At 39.3% G+C, this 9,802-nt stretch overlaps 1 pseudogene; it reads left to right on the plus strand.

Annotated features, from left to right (window-relative positions):
- The first annotated feature begins 858 nt into the window (after positions 1-858).
- LOC138141881 (proteasomal ubiquitin receptor ADRM1 pseudogene) lies at positions 859-2,109 on the plus strand (annotated as a pseudogene).
- The last annotated feature ends 7,693 nt before the right edge of the window (positions 2,110-9,802 follow it).

A 9,802-nucleotide genomic window follows, 5' to 3' on the forward strand; every position in this document is an offset into this window, starting at 1 on the left:
AATCATACCTTAAATCACTTACTCTGTGATTCAGTAACTGTGGTCAACTTGCTGTTCCTCTGACATAATACTCTACCTCCTCATTCCGTGCCTTTGGACTATGTGTTCCTCATTCCTGGAATGCTCTGCCCTCTTCCCTTCATCCCTGACTTTCTTGAACACTCAGTTCAAATTCCAATTTCTGCAAGAAGCCTTTCTAGTTCTCCCCAGCTGCTAGTGATTCCATTCTGAGAGTCCCTTCCATCTACTTTCTATATCTTCTATGTTCCTAGTTATTTACCTGTTGTCTACATCATTTTAATAATATAAGCTCCTTTATTACTAGGATCTGTTTTTGCCTTTCTTTGTACACTCAGTTCGGGCAGCTAGGTAGAACAATGTCTAGAATGCTGGGACTGGAGTCAGGAAGACCTAGGTTAAAATCCATCCTCATACACTAACCACGTGACCATGGGCAACTCACTTAACCTTGTTTGTCTCAGCTTCCTCATCTGTAAAATGAACTGGAGAAGGTGATGGCACACTACTCCAATATCTTTGCCAGGAAAACACCAAATGGGCTCATGAAGAGTTGGGCATGACTGAAAAATAACTAAACCACAACAGACAAGTGCACTCAATTACTGGCACATCATAAGTATTTATTTAATCAATAAGCCTTTATTAGGCATCTTTTATGTGCCAGGCCCTGTGCTTGGTGTTGGGTATACAGAAACAATAAATGCAACAATCCACATTTGTAAAGGAAAGCAACAAGCACACATATAAGAATAAATTGATTTTTCTGGCTGGGCCGGCAGCTGCAGAGGAGGAAGAGCTAGCCGTAGTCACTGCTTCAGCCGCGGTCTGCACCCTAAGCCCCAGAATGACTTCAGGTGCTTTGTTTCCAATCCTGGTCCCAGCCTCCCGGGGCTCATCCAGCAAATACTTGGCAGCGTTTCAGGCAGGAAAAATATCATTGAAAGGAACTACAGTTACCCCGGATAAACAGAAAGGGCTTGTATACATCCAGCAAACTGATGATTCCCTCATTCATTTCTGCTGGAAGGATAGGACTTCTGGGAACATGGAAGATGACTTAATTATTTTTCCTGATGACTGTGAATTTAAGTGAGTACCTCACTGCACTACTGGTAGAGTATATGTACTGAAGTTTGAGGCAGGATCAAAGTGACTCTTCTTTTGGATGCAGGAGCCTAAGACTGAGAAAGATGAAGAACATTGCAGGAAATTAAATGAATATTTGAATAGTCCACCTATGCCAGGAGCTTTGGGTGCAAGCAGAAGTGGAGGCCATGAACTTTCAGCACTTAGAGGTGAAAGTGGTTTGCAGAACCTTTTGGGTAACATGAGTCATAACCAGCTCCTGCAACTTATTGGACCAACTGGCTTGGGAGCACTTGGTGGGCTTGGTGCACTGACAGGTCCTGGTCTGGCAAGCTTACTGGGGAGTGGAGGGCCTCCAACAAGAAGCTCTTCATCAAGCTCCCAGAATCAGTCAGCTTCTGTAACCCCATCTTCCACCTCTTCTTCCACTTGTGCTATACCAGAACCCAGTGCTCAAGCAATTGCCTCTGCAACTAGTCCAAGCCCTGCACCGAGTTCATTTGACTTGGCCAGTGTACTAACTCCAGAGATCATGGCTCCTATTCTGGCCAGTGCTGAAGTCCAAGAGCAGTTGCTGCCTTATCTTCCCTCTGGAGAATCTCTTCCACAGACTGCAGAAGAGATTCAGAACACATTGACCTCTCCTCAGTTTCAGCAGGCATTACGTATGTTCAGTGCCGCCTTAGCCTCAGGACAGCTTGGCCCACTTATAGTCAGTTTGGTTTACCAACTTAACATGTAAATGCGGCAAATAAGGGTGATGCCGAAGCATTTGCCAATGCAGAACAATGTCAAGTCAGACCAAAAGGAAGGAGATGCAAAGGACAAGAAAGACGAAGAGGAAGATATGAGTTTAAATTAAATTAATTTGCTGTCTTTTAAGATATTGGAAATTCTTAGTAATTAAGTGACTGCAATAGTGTCACTAATTTATTGCCTACAATCATGCCTACATTCAGCCTACAAAATAAAGGACTTTTCTTTAAAAAAAGAATAAATAAATATAAAGGGAATAAATAAAAATAAATACAGAATATTTTAATCATGGTAGTCTAAGAGGGAAAGTATTTGCAACTGAGAAGAAGAAATAAAGAAAAGCTTCAGACAGAAGGTGCTTAAAGAAGAGGGAATGTATTACAGGCTTAAAGGATGGCCAGGGCAAAGACATGGAGGAGGAATATGGATTTCCATTTGTGAGGAACAGGCAGTCTTTTTTAATCACCGAGTATAGGAGTGTAAGTAAGGAGGATTTTGTTATTCTTTCTTAGAATTTAGTTTCCCAGGCTCCATGGCCATAACAATCTCTAGTTTCTATGTGTTACACAATATTTCCCAGGCTTATTACTTGTAAATATATTCACCACACTTGTGCAGTGAGATATGTGGATTACATAATGTGATATTTACTATGCTTGCACTGAATGATTGTCAATATGATGGCATCCTAATAAAGCTGCCCCCAGCCCCAATATTCTAACTTCATTATAGGCCCAGCCCCACTGAACAGCAGAACCCCCCCCCCACAATGTCCTAACTTCTTCATATATGCTTCACTGCTCACTAGAACAACAGGTGTGGCCCTGAACTCTTAGTTCAAACAGAAACATCAGGTGTTATGTGATGGGAACCCAGCTATTGCCTCTAACTGTTCACTGCCCCTAGACCTATTCCCACAGAGACAGGTGTGTTCTTGTATTCAATCACAATCACATCATCCATCTAACCCAAGACAGGACCACAATACCTATCTATCTATATCTTGATCAGACAGGACCACAATAGCTAGCCAACTGGAGGGCAGCATGACCAGAATGTTTAACCACTGAACCATAGAAGGAACCCCTCCTCCATTACCTAATCCCTTAACAAACTCCTCCTGCCTTTTTAATATTAATGATATTCCTCTGTTCTATGTAAACTTTAATTATGTGATTGCATCTTTACCCTATAAAAATCCATCTTGCTTTCTCAGAAGTTGCTGGTTCCTCTTGCAACTTAGCCTACTTCATAAGAGGTGTTAATCTCAACAAATGCCTATGCTTGGATTAGATGTGGTCTGACTCTAAAATTCTTTGAGATGATTCCACCAAAACACATGAAGCCCCAATAGTTTTTGCATGGGCAAAGCCCATACTGCAACAGTTTTTGGTGTCCCAGGGTTTAAACTATATCAAATATGCCTTCTTTTTCTGTTGCCCTGTAAAGCAAGTGGGGAACCAGTAGGGGAATATGACAGTGTAATGCTATGTACGCATTGATCAGCCCCCATCAAGGCTTAAGGGAATTTAGGGGAGTGCACCTACTGGATTGCTCTGCCTGTCTCACCTGACCCCATTGAGACATAGGGGTATATGCCCCCACTTCTCACTGGCCTCCTCTGAGAAGGGTGATTAGGGAATGCTATAGGAGTTGGTACTCCCTATATCAGCAGCCATTGTGAAAAAACTAAACTAGAATAAAGTAAACTAGCTTATTTAACCCCTCTGAAGCTGTCTTCCTGTATGCCTAGATCAAGAGAGAAGCTATACTGGTTTCTCCACCTGCACAACAATCGATGTAGTCAGTGTTTTAGAGTTTGTAGTCCAAAAACCTCCAGTTCCTCCTGTGAATCAAGGAGATAATGTTCAATGAAGCAGGAAAAACAGATTAAGGCCAGTTTGTGAAGGACCTGAAAAAACAAAATGAAAGAGTTTCTATTTCATCATAGGCTAACAGGAAGGCACTGGAATTGACTTGGAGGGGAGTGTTATGGTCAGATCACTTTGGCAGCAGTGTGTGGTATGGGGCTATAGTACTGAGACACATGAGGCAAAGAGATCACAGAAGGCTGCTACAATTATCCAGGCAAGAGGTGATGAGATTTTGAACTCAAATGGTAGTTGTGTGGGTAAAGAAAATAGGTCAGATACTAGAAATATTGTGGAGGCAATATTTGACAATTGATTAAATAGACAGAGTCATGGAGAATAAAGATAATCCTAAGACTAAGAACTCAGGAGACTGGAAAGATGGTGGTGTATGTGACAGAAATAGTTAAGGTTGGAAGAGGGGATGGTGTATGGTTATGATAATGAATTTAATTTTTGATGTTTTGAGTTTAAGATGTTTCCAGGTTATCTTAGAAATGTCCAGTAAGCCCCCTCCCCACCTTTCCAGTGTCAGGAGAGGGTGCAGCTCAAGTTCTATCTATCCCTCCCCCACACCCTCCCCTCTGCTCCTTTACCACCCTCCCTACAATCCTGAGGATCCTGTGTGTACATATGTTGGTTGTGGGGGGAGGAAAAAAGTCAGTGCAACTGAAAAATACATTTGAAAAAGCTGTAGAATGAGTAAAATCTAAGGACCCCTCACCTCCAGGAGTGAGGAGGGAAAAAAATGTGAGCACAACTATATATCACTCAAAGTACAAGATATTTATGGCTAGAGACACCATCTTTGAGAACATTCCCATTACCACAGGCTTGCTCTGTGTGGAAACACATCTAGGCTCAGAACACTCATCAGACAAGAGTATTCTCTCTGAGGACATTCTAGTTACTACAATCTTGTTTGCTGTCTGTGGAAATGTATCTGGTCTCAGAACACAGAAAAAAAGATACTTGTAGCATTATCTACAGTATTTGATAACATTTTAGTTGCCTCAGGCTTGGTCTCTGAAAGTTAATCTTGGGTGAGAAAACTCAGAACTTTCATCATATTCTGTAAGAAATAAAGATAAACTGAGGCACACACAAAAACACAAATGTCCCAAAGACACCTGGTGATGTGAAATGGAAGCTCAGGGGAGAGATTCCAGTTTAGGACATACACACACACACACATACACTCATATATATATATATATATATATATATATATATATATACACACACATATATATATATATATACATACACACACACACACACATATATATATATATACATATATGCATATAGAAGAGTTGTCTGGTAGAGATGATAGTTATACCTATTGAAGCTGATGAGTTTACCAAGAATAGAGAAAGAAAAGAGGATTTTGACAGAAGATTGGGATTATAGCTATAGTTAGGTGTGTGATATAGAAGATGAGCAGACAAAAGAGATGAAAGAATAGTCACTCCAATAAAAGGAGCACCAGGAAAGAGTAGGGGAATGAAAACCCAAAGAGGAGAGAGGTGGTCAACAGTTCCAATGAAGCAGAGGTGTCAACAAGGGTGAGAAGTGAGAAAACACTATTGGATTTGCCACTTAAGAGATCATTGACAACTTTAGAGAAAGCAATTTCAGTTGGGTAACAAGGTCAGAAACTATATAGGAAAGGGTCAAAGAGTAAGAAGAGGAGAGGAAATGGAGGCAGTGAACATTGCTTTTTCAAAGAATTTAGCTGTAAAATGGAGGAAAGATATGACAGCTTGAATGGCTGCTAGCATCTACTTAAGGTGGTTTTTTTAAGGATTAGGAAGAATTGGGTGTATTTGTTGACTGACATCTGAGGAGAAGCAACAAATAAAACATATACACTCTTTCCCCACTACCATGTAGTGCTTTTCATATCATGGGTAATAAATAAACCTTTGGATTAAATAATTGTCTGTGTATATATACAGATAGCTAGTTAGTTTGGTTACCAAATGGACTTAATTTTCGGGAAGGTGAGCGAGTAATGGAATTTACCAGGGTAATGGGAAAATAGAACATGTTAGAGAACATTATATTTTTCTTATTAACTTGATGACTATACAAGACTCATAAGGGTATAGTTAGATGGATTGATTACTGTTTGAATACGTATCCCCAAAGGGCAGTTACGGTACACTTAACCAATTTTTAAATATCATGGATATATAATCCAAAACGATGTGCTGGTAACATGATGAGGGAAAGGGATAAAAGGTAGAAAATCTCAATAGTCCATTGGTATCTTTGTAACATTTGGAAAAATAAAGAAGGACCTCTTTCTCCATTGTATGGACACAAGAATGGCATAACACGAATGAATTGCAATTTATTTGTCTATTGGAAGGAATATCCAAATAGCTAAGAACATTACATTTGAGTATTTGAGTGTACATCTTGTCTGATAAAATGTAAACTTCTTGAAAGGATATATATTTCATCTTTGTCTTCGTATCCTCGATGCTTAGCACAATATCTGTACCATTGTAGGCATTTAACAAACCCATGTTGATTGATTGTTATAGGAATAAAAAAAAACTTGTTATGGTATCAAAAGGTTTGTTTTCCTCATGTTGTAGAAATGCATCAGGAGCCACCTTGTTTAGTCTCCTCATTTTTATAGATGATGAAACAGAGTCCCAAGAAAGCTAAGTAACTTGCCCAAGCTCATACAGATTGTAAATATCAGAACCAATATTTGAATTCAGGTTCAGTGACAACAGATACACAGCTTATCCCATTGTACTGATCTGCCTTCAAGGAGTTTGTTTCCAGTTCCATCCTACAGTTTTCCCATGAGAAAATGGAAATGAAAACACTTCTGATATTTTTAGCCCTCTAAATTTTTGCAGCATTCTCTCTTATATGATATTCTATTTCTATTTCATTTGAAAATATCAGCAACCATTAATTCAGAAAACAAAATGATTAAATGAGTTTTCTTTTAAACCCTCTTTTATCTTGATTATTTCAGTTCAATGCAATCAATTATACCAAAGTATTCAAAGTCATTGTTTCATTGTTTAAACTGTGGGGCTAAATTGTATTGCTATCCTATTTACATACATAATTTATCATGGCAATTCTATCAACTATGAAAGAATATGACTATTTCCAACCCTGAGAATAATTTTCTCAATATGTGTTCCAAAAAAGAATTAATTTTGTAAGAATATCACTGATTATGAAAACCTAATATTGAGTAATATTGTCTTCACTCTTTCAAAACTATATTACATTTAAGTTTACCAACCCAAAAATACATGATAAATAAATAATAAAATGACTCTCTGGAGAACGTTTTATTGGGTTTTGCCTCAACACAAATAAAGATGCCATCAATTTGTTAACATATCACAAGAAATACATATATACATATCTATACACATACATGTCCACATGCATGTGCACGTGCGCGCGCGCGTGTGTGACTTTTTTGTAGAAGACCTTGCAAGGGGGATTGGGTGATATAATATTTGTTTCTTCAAGTACTTGAAGGTCTGGAATTGTATTAGATCATCATTATATTGTCAGCTCCTTCAAGGCAAGGGTTGTTTTTTGCCTCTTTTTGTATTCCTAATTCTTAGTACAGTGTGTGGCACAAAGTAAATGTTTATTGACTGACTGGGAAGAGGGAATGAGTTCAGTCTGGTCTGTGATGGAGGAACCAGGAGCAATAGGTGCAGTCTCAGTGTTCTTTCCATGTCATCACTGAAGGTCAGCCCTCCTAATTTAGGTTGAGGGATGCTGGAAGGGAGGGGTAGCCATGACCTGAGCTTGATCTTTGAGGCTGCCAGGATTCCATGTGCTTTACAGGAATCCAGGAGTGTTCCTGAGTCAAACTGGCTTGATATTGAAAAATGCATTTTTGGTGCTTTTTACTGTACAGTAAAAAGAAGACTGGATCTAGAATATGAACACCTGGGTTTGAATCCTGACTCTTTTATTTACTACCCATGTGAAATTGGGTAAGTCACTTTAATTCTCTGGGACTCAGCTTAGTTGTTGGTAAAATGAACAGATAGGACAAAATGACCTCTTAGACCCCTTTCACTTCTAAGTCCATGACGTTGCCAATTGGTAAATTTAGGCTTTATGTAAGGAAAATTTTACAAACATTTAAAACTTTCCAAAAGTGGAATGAACTGCTTTAGAAGGAAGCAGTAGATTCCACCTTACTGGAAGAACCAAAACTGAACGCCTACTTATTGTGGTATGTTGTAGTGGGGATTACTGTTCCAGCATGCATTAGAAAGGTGATCTCTGAAAGATAGACAATTCCTTAGATTCTGTGAATCTAACCCTAAATCCAATATTTTAAAAATCTATGATTTTATTGGCCTGGAAATTTCGTTTACTGATACAAATCATAACACTTGGCAGATGCTGCCGCTGGGAGTCCTCGTCTTGGTTCCATCCCCTGGACAATGATCCTCACTGCCTCTTCTTCTACGGTTGCACCCAACCCAGGCATCTGTGACCATGGTCAACCCTAATGTGTACTTCGACAATGCTGTCTATAATGAGCCCCCCTGGGCTGTATTACTTTCAAGCTCTTTGCAGACAAGCTTCCAAAGACAGTAGAAAATTTCCATGCTCTGAGCACTGGAGAGAAGAGATTTGTTTACAAGGGATCCTACTTCCACAGAATCATTCCTGGGTTCATGTGTCAGGGTAGTGACTTCACACGCCATAATGGCACTGGTGGCAAGTCCATCTATGGGGAGAAATTTGCTGATGAGAACTTCATCCTGAAGCATACTGGCCCCACCATTTTGTCCATGACAAATGCTGGGCCCAACACAAATAGCTTCCAGTTTTTTCATCTGTACTGCTAAAACTGATTAGGTGAATGGCAGGCACGTGGTCTTTGGCCAAGTGAAAGAAGGTATGAACATTGTGGAAGCCATGAAGTGTTTCAGTTCTTGAGATGGCAAGACCAGCAAGAAAATCATTATTGCTGACTGTAGACAACTCTCATAAGTTTTTTTGTTTTGTTTTTTGCCTTTTTTTTTTTTGGAGGGCAATTGGGGTTAAGTGACTTGCCCAAAGTCACACGGCTAGTAATTGTGTCAAGTGTCTGAGACTGGATTTGAATTCAGGTCCTCCTGACTCTAGGGCCTGTTCTCTATTCACTGCACCACCTAGCTACTCCTGTTTTGTTTTGCTTTTTTGTCTTAATCTCTTCTGTAACTGGAGAAAGCACCCCCAAAACCCATCTGCTCTTATACCCTGTAATCTTTGTGCTCTCACTTGCTGTAATTCTCTTTGGATTTCATTTCCTTTTTCCTTCCACAAGTCTGGCTAGACAACAGAGTTAAGTTTATGATTATAAAATAAAAACTAAACTACAGAAAAAATCATAACACTTATAGGCTCAATAGATAATTTCATGAGTTGTGGTGACCAAGAATTCATCACCTGGGAGCTAAGGCTAGAGATGTTTGGTACATGGTAAAAAAAAGTCTACTGGTTCTGAAAGGCTTTCCAATTTAGTAGGCTCTGTCAGAACATACCCTCTTCTTGACTGGTTTTTGTGAACCTAGGGCCACCTCCATTTGACAATAAGGCATTGGAGTAGGACTTCAGTATCTTAGATTTTAGCGTTTTACCTTTTCTTGAATTAAAGAGAGATACTCAAACTTTCCTTTCTTTAAATTTAGTCATATTTACATATTAAATACTAAACTGCACCTTTTTTATAAGTGAACCTCCAAATCACTTTTAAAGATTCTGTGCCTTTTTTTTAGAGCTTCTTATACACATCTAAAAAGAACAAGAAGCAGAGAGGTAAAAAGATTCCTTCACAGAACTCTATATATTGTTAATAATATCTGTAAAAGAATGACCAAGGCACAGACAAGAAGTCTTCTTCTAGGAACCCTTTCCATCTGACAAACCAGGCTTGGTATCAGAGAATCAAGTTATTCTCTCTCTAACCTCCCCACCTTCCCCTTCCACCCAAATCGGATCTGTCCCATCCCTCCACTATTTCTGCCTTTGGCTAAGGGAATGATCATGAAATCAACTCTGACTCT

This window comes from Petaurus breviceps, unplaced genomic scaffold (genome assembly GCF_028583685.1).
Source record: "Petaurus breviceps papuanus isolate PSGF00001 unplaced genomic scaffold, PetGlider_PUasm1.0 90504, whole genome shotgun sequence".
Classification (NCBI taxonomy): domain Eukaryota; kingdom Metazoa; phylum Chordata; class Mammalia; order Diprotodontia; family Petauridae; genus Petaurus; species Petaurus breviceps.